Below are 16693 nucleotides of genomic sequence, written 5' to 3' on the forward strand. Positions count from 1 at the left end.
AAATGAATTTTCCGTGCAAAGAAAATGAAAACTTCCTTAGGCAACATTGTTTGGAATTCCAAGATGCACCCTTGTGCACAATATGAGATCATTTGAACAAACTATGCCATGAATGTGGCCATAAGATTGATCATTTGACTTGAAAGCCATGAATCTTCACGCATGATAGCTCATTTTTAGAAACTTTTTAAAATAATTTCCGTATTACAAGTTTATTATTTTCCTAGAAACTTGGTCACATATAATGACACAATGCGAAGGTTTTCCAATTTTTTGATTTTTTTGAGTTTTTATGCCCGTTTCAAAATGCGGTCAAAACGGCGGGCTTGACCGTTCCTAGCTACTGGTTAAATCTTGGAAAACTTTTGATGTTTCTCTAATTAAATAGATACTTATGTACCTAGAAATGATTTTTGGAAAAAAATAAAGATCAAACTATGAGGCAGCTGCAGTTAAAATTTGACCCGCTTCCTACTGAATCCGTAGGAATTTGTCTTCTTCATCAGAGGTGGATCAAAACTTTTGACACCCAACAATTTTTTCAATTGTGCATTAAATATTGCCTAGTATTTTCGAAAATTTATTTGATACAATTTTGCAACAAATATATGGTAGGTCCTTCACAAAAAATTCATTTTGGGCACTCGAAAAAATGGAAAATGAATTTTTCGTCCAAAGAAAATGAAAACTTCCTTAGGCAACATTGTTTGCCATTACAAGATGCACCCTTGTGCACAATATGAGATCATTTGAACAAACTATGTCATGAAAATGTGGGCATAAGATTGAGCATTTGGGTTGAAAGCCATGCATCTTCACACTTGATAGCTCGTTTCTGTGAACACTTTTTTAAAATAATCATTGTATTACAAGTTTATAATTTTTGCTAGTAGCTTGGTCACATATAATGATGTAATGAGAAGGTTTTCCAGTTTTTTTAATTTTTTTGAATTTTTTATGCCCGTTTCAAAATGCAGTCAAAACGGCGGGAATGACCGTTCCTAGCTAGTGGTTGAATCTTGGAATTTTTTTGGTGTTTTTCTGACTAAATATATACTTTTGTACCTAGAAATGATTTTTGGAAAAAATAAAGAGCAAACTACGAGGCAGCTACAGTTCAAATTTGACCCGCTTCCAAGTGAATCGGCGAAAATTTGTCTTTTTCACGAGAGGTGGATCAAAACTTTTGAAACCCAACCATTTGGTAAATTGTGCATTAAATATGTCCTAGCATTTTAGAAAATTGATTTGGTACAATTTTGCAACAAATATATGGTAGGTCCTTCACAAAAAAAACTAATTTTGGGCACTCGAAAAAAATGAAAAATGTATTTTTCGTCCAAAGAAAATGAAAACTTCCTTAGGCAACATTGTTTGCCATTCCAAGATGCACCCTTGTGCACAATATGAGATCATTTGAACAAACTATGTCATGAATGTGGGCATAAGATCAAGCATTTGGGTTGAAAGCCATGCATCTTCACACTTGATAGCTCGTTTCTGAGAACACTTTTTAAAATAATCATCGTACTACAAGTTTATAATTTTTGCTGGTAACTTGGTCACATATAATGACGCAATGCGAAGGTTTTCCAATTTTTTGATTTTTTTTTGAATTTTTAATGCTCGTTTCAAAATGCGGTCAAAACAGCAGGAATGACCGTTCCTAGCTAGTGGTTGAATCTTCGAATTTTTTTGGCGTTTCTATGATTAAATAGATACTTTTATACCTATAAATGATTTTTGGAAAAAATAAAGAGTAAACTATGAGGCAGCTGCAGTATAAATTTGACCCGCTTCCTACTGAATCGGCGAAGATTTCTCTTTTTCACCTGAGGTGGATCAAATTTTTTGACACCCAACCATTTGGTCAATTGTGCATTAAATATGGCCTAGTTTTTTATAAAAATGATGTGGTCCAATTTTGCAACAAATATATGATAGATCCTTCAAAAAAACTCATTTTGGGCACTCGAAAAATGGAAAATTGTTTTTTCGTCCAAAGAAATGAAAAATTCCTTAGGCAACATTGTTTGTCATTCCAATATGCACCCTTGTGCACAATATGAGATAATTTGAACGAACTATGCCATTCCAAAATGCACCCTTGTGCAAAAAACACAAGAGAAACAAATAGAAAAACACAACTACATAAGCTTGAAAAAGTATTTGATGTGCTCCACATGTGCTATGATTGTGAATTATAAAATTGATGTTCTCCAAATTTGCAACAAATATTTGGTAGGTTCTTTATAAAAATATCATTTTGGACACTCGAAAAATGAGTCTCTTACAAAAAACTCATATCTTAGAACACTTTTTTTAATGGTATTAACAATATTCAAAGTTTGTTATTTTTACTGAAAAGTAGGTCACACTTGGTGACACAATGCGAAGGTTTTTTACTTCTATATTTTTATAAATTTCTTAGGTCGTCAAATAGCAGACATGATTCAAAATCTTATTTTCAATCGATTACGACCAATTTAAATGGTCTTAACATCATCAAACGGGACACTCTGTTCTGATTGGTCTAAAATCAGCTACGCGGATCATGCCTTAAGCACCGTCGGATGCGCCTGGTTCCAACTGCAGCCTACACCCCCTCGTCGCTCTCACCCCCTCCTGAATCACCTCGTATCCCTCTCATCCTCATCCACCCACAAAACCCTAGCCCCCTTCTCCCAGTCGCGTCCGCCGCCTTCTCCCTCCCAGATCCAATCCAAGTCAGAGCCCCCGGCCTCCATCTTCATTCCTACGTGCGTCGGCCACCTCCCTGCGGTGGAGCTCGACCCCGTCAGTCTCCCCCGAAATGAAACCCACCACCGCCGCCTTCGTCTCCCCAACCAACCACAACCCACCGGCGACCTCCTCCCACTCTCCCTCTCCCTCGCCGCCGGCGCCCCCTCGCCTCCCCTCTCGTCCTCTTGTCACCCTACTAGGCCCCAGATCAACTTGGCCTTCTCCTTCTCAGGCCACGACTAGATCCGCACCGGCGTTCCCGCATCGGCGCCATCATGGACCTTCCTCCTCCTTCTCCATGACCACGCTGCAGCAGAGGAGTCCTCCTCCTCCCACCGCCACTGCCACCGAGCCCTCCTCCTTCCACCTCCACATCCATGCATCTATCCCTTCCTCCCTCCTCATGCCCGAAACCCTAGCCCGCGGGCGGCCATGTCGACCGAGATCAGGATCCGCAGCATCCTCTTCTCCTCCAAGAGCAATAACAGCAACGTCCGCAAGGGTATGCCATGAATCCCTTCTCTTCTTCCGGCCTTCTTCATCTCCGCATCTAATTCGTGCGTGCGGTCGTCTATGTAGTCAGTTTGCTCCCTCCGATCTGCTCTGCTTGCGTGAAGGGGCCCGGCCAAGGAGAAGCTGCTGCTTTAGCTTCTTCCTCCCCCCGGTGTGTGTAGGTGGTAAGCCATCTCCATCTCCCTCCTCCTCTCTCACCCCATCTCGTCTCTGTAGGCAAGCAGTCTGCATGTTAGCAGGCACATGAGTCAATCAAAACACCTTTTTAATTGATATATATGTGTTTTGAGAGGAGAACCGTGTTAAGGAATATATCACCGTGTGTGATGTATATTTCCTTCCCAGCTAAATTCCGAGGTTGTATTCATTTCCTCGAAGAAATGTTTGATCCTTTTGTTGTAAATTTGTAGATTGATTTAGTTGTCACAACATTTTCTGTTGCTTGCCTGAATGAAATCAGTAGTCACTATTCAGATAACTGGATAATTAGACACTGTTGTGTGTAGTCTCTGTTGGAAATATATACCGTGCTTGATAGAATGGAAAATGAATAATTAGGAAACATATATTTGCTAGGGATGAAATTGTAGTCCCAATCTCTGATTCGCTGCAAATTGCAGTCCTAATCTCTGCAATTGTTGATAAATGGATGAAATTCTAGTGTATCAGTACAATCATCTCTTAAGGTTGCTTACATTTTGGTTCAGAGCACGGACGCCATGTGATGTTCAGACCATAAATTGACTATTGTGTAACATTATGGTCGATGCCTTTTCTTTTTTAATCATCCCTGGTTCCATTATATCAGAATGAAACCAGAGTAGCACAAAGTCCAGCTAAATTAGTTACTATGAAGCATTATCGAATGTTGTTCTTCCCTGCTCTTACCGGCGTCCTTTTAATTCCATATGTGTTTTTGTAGTTGAAGGAGTTCATTCTGGGCAGCAGTAGGCGTATGAGTTCCAGGACATGCGCCGCCCATCATTGACCTCCAGGTCATCAAGAACGCCTACGACGGCAAGAGATACCTCCTCATGCAGGTACCAATACATCTTCATACACGCGCACGCATTGGTTAATCTGCAGATTGATTGATCAGAAATGGCACGGCGTTTTCTGTAGAGCACGTCCAAGATGGCGAGCAGGACGAGGTACTGCACAGGGAGGATCAAGTCTTTTGTTGTCCCCCTCGCCAACTACTCCCTCAACACCACTGCCTCTCTAGGTACACGTATACCAAGCAGAGTATGCAAGTACTTATACACCGTACCGCGTATGCAGCTTCTAGAGTAATTTCCTTGTTTCCACCTCTGCTTGCAGTGTCCCAAGTATACACGTTTATTCTAGTTATATGCTTGCAAGGTTAGATCATAGTCTCACAGTTTGTTTGCACAGTATGTTGTCATTTAGCTGCAGTTAATTAGCTTATGTACTAGGCGTTCTTGAAACCTTAGGCCATAAGCACCGAGTGACATGATGATGTATCCCTCCTACATCCTAGCTCTCTATGGAGTAGGGCTATTGTTCCACCATTGCGAGCTAACTTGATGTGTTCTGTTTTGGAGTATGTAATGTTACTCTCTTTTTGGCGAGTTGGGTGCTTTTCCAGTTCAACATAACATCTTTGGCTTGAGTTCTCTTTTCATTATTTGTATAATTGAAAATTGGAAATTCTTCCCTCTGCCATTTTGGACCCTGGTGATTCACTGGGAATTTTCCATGCCCGTTGGAATCTAACAAGTCCTCCTCCACATCTTAAACTAACAAGCATGGGTTATGAGTTTACCTATGAAGTTCTTTTTGTTTGTTGTCTGTTGTAAATTTCCTGGTTGTTTATTCCTGTTGGCTAAGTATATGGTATGACAATTTTTGTAGGTGAACATTCCAAAGACCAAGAAGACCTACTGCAAGAACAAGGAGTGCAAGAAGCACACACTCCACAAGGTTACCTAGTACAAGAAAGGCAAGGATAGCCTTTCTACTCAGGGGAAGCGTCATTATGACCGCAAGCAGTCTCGATATGGAGGTCATACAAAGCATGTTTTCCACAAGAAGGTATGTTACTCATTTCTGTGGGCATATATCTTATTTGATGTACACCTCAACTTACTGTGGAAATGTTGGTCGTTGCTCTTCTGTTGCCTCTTTGCATCTGGATGTTTATTCTTCTGTTTCTTTCAGGCCACATCTGGACTTATTTGATGTTCCTCCTCCACGGCGGCCCCGCGCCGTGCGTCCCTGCCGGTAGTCTGGGCGACGGTGGACGGGCCGTTGGGGATGCCGCTAGACTTCCTATGACTTGTTGCTAAGATTAACAATTACTCTGTAGACCCTGCTGTGATAATACGCATTTTATGGTCACACCTCAGTCCACGGTTATGTTTTTTGGGATGAAACGATACGTGTAATTCTAGTGATATTTGGAGTTTTTGTGATCCCTCTCCAAGTTGCAACCGGGGGCTGCTGTTAGAGGTTCATCCTTGGCTATTGGTCACGGTCAATTAGAGGAACTAGTACTAGTATTGCTGCGCATCATCAGAGGAACCAGTACTTGGGCTCTTATTGACCTTCAAGCCTTTCCTGGAAGTCCCAGAACAGTACAAGTATAACATACCAGTACCTGTTTAGGTAGTGCTATAGAGCGATGTGTGTGGTTCTGTGGCACTGGCATGCTGTATGTGAAGACTCAAGAGTCTTATTTTGTTGTACTTGTAGATGTAGCGGTGTTCTTGGCACTGTGACCTAAAGCAATTCGTCGGCCAATTGCAGTCTTGGCATGCTGTGTTGCTCTCCTAGTTGTTAACATATGTGTAGTAGTACGTAGGAATAGAGGTATGCTAAATCTGGCATTTTCAAGTATGATGTGTTGCTGTGACTGCTCTCAGTTTAATAATTTTAACTCTTCTAGCATTTTCAAGTATGCATAGTGTATTAGTGTATCCTCATCTGTGTTGTTTGATTTATATATGGTGCTGAAGGTCTTGCTCACCCTGTGTCTACCTACTACATGCAGATCAACCGGTCTCTGGCTCAGCAGGGCCAGCAAGGACCTGATGGAGAGGGGGCTCATCAGGATGGTGTCAATATTGTGGGAACTGTTCTAGTGCCTGATCTGTATCCCAATTCAGGCTCAAAATGCACCCCATTTACTTCACCTCTAGAATATCTCTTTCCAGTCTTTGTGGAATAATAACATATGAAATGTCATACCTGCTTAAATATTAGTTGCTACATGCTAGTAGGAGATAATTTTTCCAATTCTATCTTCTGCGATTAAAACAAATCCTCGACAGAATTGCAGCAAACAGATTTTTACTAGTTCTATCTTCTGTATCAAAACAAATCCACAACTGTTTCAAATGACAGTAGCAGCATGCTGATTTTTATCAATATTGTAGAAATTGCTCTGAAGTAGAAGTTGCTTAACTATGCAAGTTACTTTAAATTTGGGAAATTGCTTTGAAGTACAATATGTTAGAAGAAACTACCATGTCTCTGGAATGGATCATCAATCACTCTTTATACACTTGCAACTCAGTTTCTTTCATATAAGTTCTACTACCTTTCTTTAGGTTGAGCTACTGCCCTGTTAATTGCTTTAACAAACATTATCATTTGCCATATTGCATTAACAAACATTATCATTTTTTTTGTTTCACAAACACAAAATAGTTTGCTCCTTCTAGTTGTGGCATCCCCACTGTTAATATTTATGATGTTGTTCCTCACTAATATAATATTTACTGATTATTGGTAGTCACTAGTATTCATTGATAACTATGCCTCGTTTTGATTGTTCTATTGTTATTTATGCCAAAAGGTTAACATGTTTGAATTTATTTTGTTCCTGGCCATTTTATTTTATAACATGTAGATGGTGGCCTCTATTCATGTTTCGTCGTGAGCTCCAGGATGAAGAAGTTGGAAGAAGCAATGCATGCTGGATCTAGGCATGCATGCATGCTCTAGTATCCCTGTTTCTGAACCTAGCTAGGGAGGTGCAGGACTTTGTTGCAATGTTGATTTTTTTGGGAATTTTGTTGTATTGGTGATTTTGCTGAGAGTTTGGTGTATATTTGCTTGCCACTATGTTTACTTGATATTTATTTCTGGATTGGAAAATATATTGGCATTGAATCTGGGCTGAATGTATATCTATGATGTAAATATTATTTGACTTGAAGAGGCACAACCCAAATCAAGAAGTGGATGAAATGTCTATTGGACCAAGTTTATTTGGGCTTTGAAAAGGCCATGGCCCAAAATATATTAGTGGGAACAAAGGCTGAAAATAAAAAAAATTGATTGTAAAATGACCGTGGCCTAAAAAGGAAATGGCATGTGAAAGGCCATGACCCACAAAATAAAAAGGTTGAATTACTAGGCAAGCCCATGTAGCTAGCGAAAATTAACAGAAAAAATATTTAAAAAAAGGCTGAATTGTTGGGCCTGGCCCATGTAAAACACCCAATTGGACCGGGCCAATTCTAATTTTTGACCTTTTCAATTGGTCACAAATTTGCCACGTCAGATTGCCACGTTGGATTTGACGTGGCCTGGGCAGACAATCAGTGACCAAAACAAAAGGTCATGGGTTCAACGACCTTCTGTTTTGGTCGTAAACGTCTACGACCTTCTCACACAGAAGGTCGTTAATTTCAGTTTACGACTGCTAGCTTTTGACCTTCTATTTTTGGTCACAAAAAGGTGGCAAATGAAAAACAATGACCTTTTAGTGACCAATAGTCAAGGTCACAAGTTGACATATTTCTTGTAGTGACAGCCCAGGAAGTCAAAGACTGGTGCGCTAATATGGGCATCAAGCTCAACAACACTTTGGTGTATCACCCGCAAACCAATGGACAAGTCGAACGGGCCAATGGACTAATCATGAGTAGCATAAAGCCTCGTCTGGTCCGTTCCTTGAAGCAATCTTATTGTCACTAGGTGGAGGAGCTCGACTCCGTACTATGGGGACTGCGCACTACTTCCAACCGATCAATGGGGTACACACCTTTTTTCATGGTGTACGGCGCAGAAGCAGTCCTCCCATGTGACATCATTCATGACAAGCCTAGAGTGCGCATGTATGAAGAAAAGGAAGCCAAGTTGGATTAGCAGGATGACCTGGATGCCTTGGAAAAAGAGTGTGACGTAGCTCGGGCTCGCTCTACATTTTATCAACAGAAGGCCTGGCGCTACCATAGTAGGGAAGTTCGGGCGAAGGCATACAACATAGGCGAACTCGTCCTCCGTCTCCCTAAGAAGTAGAAGAACAAGCTCTTGCCAAAATGGGAGGGCCCTTTCATAATCGATGAAGTGCTAGCTGACAACCGCCTCGAATCAAACCCCTGGAATGCAGCTTGGCTTCAACGCTTGTACGGCTAGTCTGGCCACGTCAATTACACTAGCCTTTTCTTTAGTGTAATATTTAATTTTTAATTTTTGGGAGTTAGCACCTCCCGGGATATGTATGGATAAACTGAACTGCGTTAGGCCCTTTTAGCATACATTTTCAAATGTACTTCCCAGATCTACCTGGGGGCTCCTTTAAAGCAACCAATCAATATACTTTTCGTGCACATAATCATCTTTGTCGTGTTTGCACTTTCCTGAACAATTTTAAGCCATCATATGCATTGATTGGACTTAAGTTTTTGCCAAGCTGGGTTGCCTGGCTCCTGTGTTTACCCCCTACTTTCCTGATTGTTCTTCTAGGGGGTAAAGGGAGAACCTTTGTGATTGCTATGATTGGTTCAGTTGCGTACGTGCCTCACATGGGTGAAGCCAAAAACTAGCGTTCTCAATAAAATAATGGGTCAGACACAAGGGAAATGACAATAATTGGGCGTTCGCCACCAAGACTTGGGGATTCGTTCCCCAAACTAATTATTATTCGCATGCTCTTGGTATCCGAATACAACGTCTATGTTTTACATGACGAACCTGAAGAAAGGAATCCATGGAGGAACTATTTTTTCGAAAGATGTTTCTTACATTAAACAATAATATAACATAACTCTCTGCGTGCATTTTTTGTCTGCTCGTACCAAATGGCCGGATTGCCTAGTTACCGAAAGTGATTTCCTGTTACCTCAGGTCACATAGTACGAAATGTTCCCCGACCACTAGCCAGGGAGGCGGAAGCCGATGGCCGGTTAAGACATCGTTTACAGTATGGATCGAGAATATTTGGTGTAAAGTACCTAGATACATAGAATCAAACACCTTGATCTTTGTGAATATTGTGTATTAACCTATCTAGGGCACAGTCCTGTTGGGAGTATCGAGCCGCAGACATCACTTGGTCATACACCAAATGAAGAGGTATTGCTTGACCATCCGGCCCTGCTGGTCCAACAAGGGCCATCCGCTCTGGCTTAAGTTTGGTAAAACGGGTCTTCACCATAGCCCATGCCTCTCGCGACCCCTCCCGATAGGCCAATATCTTCCATAACTTGAAGTGTCGCCGAGCTCCTTTAAAACGAGTAGCCAGTTCGATCATATCGTCTGGAGGCATCTTGGTTGGCCACAATGCCTTGACCATGTTCTTCATAGATTTTCGAGCTTTCTCATGGATGACAGACAACTCCTTTAAAAGATTTCCTCCAAAGGAGCTGACCTCTTATCTGCGCCGCCCGGTCAGGAGACCTAGCACAAAGCATGGCATGACCTTTGCACTCAGGCACTACAAATGTCTATGTACATATAAAAGCTGAAATATCACTTACTGAACATGCCACTTTTCAATCTATGGTTCTCCCCAAGGGCCTGTGCCAAGTGAGTATTCAAACTCTCAAGTTCTTTGGCCTACTGTTGGTTTTCTGCCTTTAGCTTGTTGTTCTCCTGTGGCTTTGTCTCAGCACCCGAAGACCGGCTTCATGCTACGACTTGGCGTACCATTGAGACTCTTTGGTGGCATCCAGGTCCTTTTGTAGTTGACGAATGGATTGAGCTGCTATAAAGAATATCGGTTTTGCATCAGCCAACTGCGTTCGGTTCAATTCAAGGTCCTCGGAAAATTTCTTGTTCTGGTCCCTTGAAACCTGCAAAAAACCACGAGTTCATATAGGCACAGACCCTTAACTCCGCCGTCCCGCCCGAATCAAGGCTCGGGGGCTACTGGGTTAGGATTTATATTTGGTTATCAAAACCTATTTCGTACCTACATGTTGATAGAGAGAAGATTGGCAATCCCCTCAAGGCCTATCCGAGCTACTCTGAGGTATGTGTCTACCGAATTAAAAGCGTTGAATTCCTAATCGGAAAAAGCTGCATGACGCAGGGATTCCTTCCGTCACCGATGATTCATCACACATTCAACTTCAGAATTGGTGTCCGAAACATCCTCAGGATCTTCTAAAGTCTGGTCTGCAGGGGAACACCCCACGTCGACCCCTGCCCATGCTATGGATCTTCGACTGTGCCGTGACGCCTCCTTGATGTCTTCGAATGGTGGGGGCGGTCGCTTTCTCCTACAGTCCCTGTTGAATGTCACTAGAGCCTGCAACAGCGATGTTAATAATTATCTGATTGCAATCTCGGTTACTATACCTTTTTGCCAAAGGTGTGGTCAATGTAGCCCCCACGGCTGCCTCGCGCTTGGAAGCTCCACTGCTTGCTGTTGTCGACACCATCCTCGTTGGTGTTCGGTGTGAGGTGCGGCGGCCCTTGGGAGTAGAAGTCAGCATACCCGGAGTGGCACGAGGCAAACGCCATGTTCAAGAAGAGGCCTTCTTGCTACTTATGACGGAAGAAGGGAGGGGCCTAGGGTGATCGACTGTAACGGCCACCTTGGAACCATCGAGGCTTTCCCGGAAGAAAAACCTGTCCTCAAAATCAATGGACGTATCTGGGTCCTCATGAAATCCTGGGTCATTTCCATAGGAATGGTCTTCTCGTTGGGTAGACGGGTAGCTGATGGTCTTGACCTGGCACCTCCAATTCTGTTCGAAAAAACAATAGGACCGATCAGTATATGGATCTAATATCTAGGTTGTGAAACAAAAATGAACCCACCCATTCAACGGGATTGTAGCTCGAGTAGCCGTTCCTTGGACGAGCAAACTCTTCTTCCTCTCCTTTGAATAGATCAACTAAAATGCTGGCCATCGCTGCTTGGTTATCTGGCCCCTGCCGCTTGTAATGGGTCGCGTCGCTTGTCCTATTGCTGCACCACAGGGGGTGCATCCTTTGTTGAAGAGTGTCGGTGTCAAAACCGGCGGATCACGGGTAGGGGGTCCCGAACTATGCGTCTCGGCGGATGGTAACAGGAGACAAGGGACAAGATGTTTTACCCAGGTTCGGGCCCTCTTGATGGAGGTAAAACCCTACGTCCTGCTTGATTAATATTGATGATGTGTGTTATAAGAGTAGATCTACCACGAGATCAAGGAGGCTAAACCCTAGAAGCTAGCCTATGGTATGATTGTTGTTCGTCCTACGGACTAAATCCATCCGGTTTATATAGACACTGGAGAGGGCTAGGGTTACACAGAGTCGGTTACAATGGTAGGAGATCTACATATCCGTATCACCAAGCTTGCCTTCCACGCCAAGGAAAGTCCCATCTGGACACGGGACAAAGTCTTCAATCTTGTATCTTCGTAGTCTTGGAGTTAGGCCGATGATGATAGTTCGGCTATCCGGACACCCCTAGTCTGGGACTCCCTCAGTAGCCCCTGAACCAGGCTTCAATGACGACGAGTCCAGCACGCATATTGTCTTCGGCATTGCAAGGCGGGTTCCTCCTTTGAATAATTTATAGAAGATTGTGAACACCAGGATAGTGTCTGGCTCTGCAAAATAATTTACACATACCACTGTAGAGAGAATAATATTTACACAAGTTCAATCTGCTGACGTATTTCGTGGCATGTCGGCACACCACTACCAAGCCTTTACTCGAATTGTTTTTATTGTACCACCTCAGCGCGTTTAGCGAAGCAGTTTCCTTGGCACGTCTTGTCGAAGCAGAGATCGTGTTCCCCTTATTCCGGGATTCCCATCAATACGGACGTGGGTAACCCAACCGCGCCATTGATTGCGGCGCTTGGGGGATAAGCGAGTTTTATCAGGCCGGTGGGGACGCATGTTTTCGTCCGCCCATATAAGGGGATAAAGATCCAACCCTTTTACCTGCGCCTTCTTCCTGCTTGGCTTATCTATCTCTGCAAACTCGAGCTCCAGCGCCCAAGTCCGCACATCTCACCTCAACCTCCTCCAACTATGTCCGGAGCGGGAGGCAGGTGGATGGCCTCCTCCGTTACGGAGGGGCACATCCAGAAGCTGCGCAGCGCCAGATATTTGTCCAGCAACATCGCGCATCGGCTCCCCGACGAGGGAGAGCTCATCCCCACCCCCAGGCCCCATGAGAGGGTAGTATTTCTTACCCATTTCCTCTGTGGACTGGGCTTCCCACTTCATACCTTTGTCCGAGGGCTCATGTTCTACTACGGCCTGGATTTCCACGATCTGGCCCCGAATTTCATCCTCAACATCTCGGCGTTTATCGTCGTGTGTGAGGCCTTCCTCTGCATCTAGCCCCACTTCGGCTTGTGGCTCAAGACCTTCAATGTCAAGCCGAAGGTTGTGAAGGGCAGACAAGCGGAGTGCGGAGGCACCATGGTGGGCAGGATGTCCAACGTTACTTGGCTTGAGGGCCTTTCGTGGAAACCGTGAAGGGGTGGCAATCGGGGTTGTTCTATATCACCGAGCCATGTGACCCTGAATGGGCAGCGGCCCTCGAATTCAGATCTGGCATCCCCACACGGCTCACCTCCTGGAAAGAGAGCGGCCAGACTTGGGGGGATTCGGGGGAGCTGACCGGACTCCAAGCCTGCGTCCAAAAGCTGGTGGACAAGAAGCTCAAGCTTGTCAACGTGGTCCAGGTCATGCTCATCCACCGGATCCTCCCGTGCCAACGATGGGGCTTCAACATGTGGGAGTTCGATCTGGCGCAGCACCAGACTTTGAGCGGGCTCTTCGACACTACGTACGAAGATATCTGGAAGGTGCTGTTCAAGGGCGCCGAGGCTCCCGCATCCGCTACCGAAGATCGCGGATTCAGCTCGCAGCGTCCGGCTGACGAGGTAAGCGATTTCGTCCTTTATGGGACGCTTGTTTTCCATAGTTTGACTCTATGCGGGATCTAAACTCCCTTTCCTTTGACAGGACTGGCTGGCGAAGGCCGAGCGGACTATCTGTCCGGCCCCATTGCCAGAGGACCCAGCGGACGCCCGCCTAACGGGGCTGCTGGCTCCGGCACCCCACGTGGTGCCGGAGAAGAAGGCCAAGAAGAAGGCCACGGGGACTCGGAAGAGTTCCCGTTTTCAGGTGCTATCGGATGACGACTCCGAGGCCGACTCCTCTCACCAAGGTGAGGAGGAGAAGAAGAAAGCCTCTCCCCCAGTGGGGGGAGAGAAGAAAAGGAAGGCCTCCCCAACGAGGGAGGCCGAAGGGTCCAAGAAGGGAAAAACTCTTCCCCCGGACTGCTCTGCCAACGCCAGTGACGACGACAAGGACTGGCCTCCAAGGGCCAAGCCCCTGGCGAGATCGTGAGTATCCGGACTCCCGAATAACTTCATGGTTTTTCTTTTTTGCCACACAATGTCTTTCTAATGCCGCATACAACCCTGCAGTCCGCCCAAGGACGATCTCCCCGCTTCGTCGAGCGGGTCCTTAGGTGCGTCGGATATGGATTCTCTTCCGACCGCCTCCACCCCCCGTGACACGGACGATGCCGAGGTGGGATCCTGGGAAGGGACCCGCCAGGAGGAGGAGGCCCCGGAGGTGTCGCAGGACAACCTCCCGGACTTTGCACCGGACTCGGCTCCGGATCCCATAGTGGCTCCGGAGTCCGGCGGGCGGCCCCTTCGTAAGAAGGGCAAGACCGTGACACCGGCAGCCTCCGTCCAACCGGAGGCGCCGGATAGCTTGCTGGAGGCGCTCAATGGCGCCTCCATCGAAGAGGAACACCGCACTGTTATGAGTGCGGTGATTCAGAAGGTGCAGCTCGCCAAGAGCGGGCTGACCGAAGCCTGCAGCAGCCTTCTAACAGGCTTTGAGGTAAGAATTTTGATATATGTAAAATAGTACCGCATAGACAGTAGCCCCTGATGCTCGGTTCGGTGTTCGGAAAGAAAAGCCGGACTGAGGATCTAAGAAGATATACGCAGGAGTCATAAAAAATATGTCAATATGGGATTGCAGGCTGCGCTGCTGACCTCTGCCGCACTGACTGCGGAGGTCAATACTTTGAAGGAAAGCCTCGAGCGGTCCGAGAACGAGCTCGGCCGTGCCAAGAAGCAGCTCGAGGACAAGGAAGGTGAGTAACACCTTATTAAAATTGTACCTTACAGAAAAGGATTTTGGTTGCAAAAAGAATGACAAGGATAACGTGGGTATTGCAGGGGCCACTAACGAGGTGGCGACCCTGAAAGAGGCGGTGGCCGCGGCCGAACGCAATGCGGCCGCGGAGCGCACCGAGCGAGAGAAGCAGGAGGCGCGGGTGGCGGAGGTACAGCAAGAGCTCCAGGATCTCGTGAAAAAACATGAGAGCCTGGAGCGTGACTCGAAGACTCGAGAGTCTGAGCTTGCAACGGCTCTTGAGAGTGCCAAAGCCGCTAAGGCCGAAGCCTACAAGGCCCTCCAGGAAATCGAGGCGTTGAAGAAAATAGCAGCGGGTAAGGCATTTTTCATGCAAAGTAAGCATGTGAGTGTTAATTACCTGTTGCTTACCCGAATTCGGAGCTCTCCAGGAGCGTTCGCAGATCTTCCTCGCAGCGTGTCCGATGCTGCCGCGTTCTACCGGGCCGAGGAGGGGAGCTCGACGGAGAAGGTCTTCTGGTCTCAGTATGCTGAGGCCGGACATCCGGTGCCCCTTAGCGACCAGCTGAAGCAGCTGGTCGAGCTCCACAAGGCGGCCGAACAGGCCATGAAGGGCCTCATAGTTCGGCTGTGGCCTAAGGAGGCCATGCCTGGGAGCTACTTCGGCCTGGTGCGGCGGCTGGTGGATGCGTGCCCGTGGGTTGAAGTCATCAAGCACTCCGCCTGTATTGAAGGTGCCCGTCGGGCCCTTGCCCGCGCAAAGGTGCACTGGGGCAAGATGGATGCCCAGAAGCTCGTGACGGACCCGCCACCGCAGGGCAAGGAGCATCGCACGCCCGAGATGTATTATAAGAGTGTGCTGAAGGGCGCCCGCACTATTGCGGGTGAGTGCTCCAAAGATGTAATATTTGAGTAGACTCGCATTTTGTTATCCTGTGCGCTGAAAACTTAGTTCATTTGCGCTAAGCAACGCATTTTAATTTAAAATATTACCTTCTGTGCGGCTGTTTATCAAATCTGAGAGATGGCAAGTCGTCGGCTTCAGCCCCCATGCCACGAGTGCTGGGGTGTTCGGGATAAATTTGAGCACTCTTGTTCCCATATTTGGGTCCATCTAGGGAGGCGCTCAACACAACGAACAAGGCAACCAGACTTATAATGCTTGAACACTCTCACTTAGCCATAGAATTCTATAATTTTAAATTTCGGCGAAGCCCCTAGTCTTCGGAAGGCCGAATTTGGGGCGCTATCCACGCCTGGGCCGGACAAAGTCGGCTCCTCGCTCTAAGCGGCATAAGTCTTTAAGGACTCGCAAAAAACCTCTCGAACAGCGACCAGCTCTCGCCTCATCATGACGGTCAGTTTTAGCTTTCTCCACTGAGGCGCTCGCCCAGCTCAACCGGGGCGCAATCGCAGTGGTTCTCCCAGTGCTACCTTAGCCGATACAACGGAACGTAAGGTACCAAAACATGGGAGCCGGGAAAACCCAACTATTGACCCAAGACATGATTCGGAGCCGATGCATATAATGCTATAAGTTTGGGGTGCCGCACTTGTGAAAGTGTTCGGACTTATCACACCATGATGCGGGAAACATAAGCCCCTGGTGTATTTAGCCGTACCAAAACATACGGATGCGACATGTCACAAATGAACATATGTATAAGAGAGAAATGCAATTGGAAGCAAAAAGGTGCTGCATTACTTATTCAAGAAAAACTGTTGTAAGTGAAGAACGATACAAATGGTGCGATAAGCAAGGGATGGGACTGTTAAATATGTCCCCCTCTAGGGGTAGGCTGTGGAATGGTGCATAAAACAGATTTAATGCTCGTAACAGAGACCACCTGGATATTCGTTGTAGCCTTTCTCCTTCCCTGGCTGTTGCATCGTGAGTTCGACAGGTCTACTGCCGGACAGGGCCTCTGACGAACGGAGTCCTGTGGGTAAAAAAAAAAGAAAAAAAAAAGAACGACACACTTGAGAGCCCCTGGTGTGGTTAAGCCGTATTCTGGGCCTATCGTGGTCGTGCCCCTCTCCCCATGCCCATGGTATCTTCAGAGTGTAATGGTGTACGCGAAGGACCTGTCTTGACGTTTTGTAGGGGCTG

Source organism: Triticum aestivum, chromosome 3B (genome assembly GCF_018294505.1).
Source record: "Triticum aestivum cultivar Chinese Spring chromosome 3B, IWGSC CS RefSeq v2.1, whole genome shotgun sequence".
Taxonomy (NCBI): Eukaryota; Viridiplantae; Streptophyta; class Magnoliopsida; order Poales; family Poaceae; genus Triticum; species Triticum aestivum.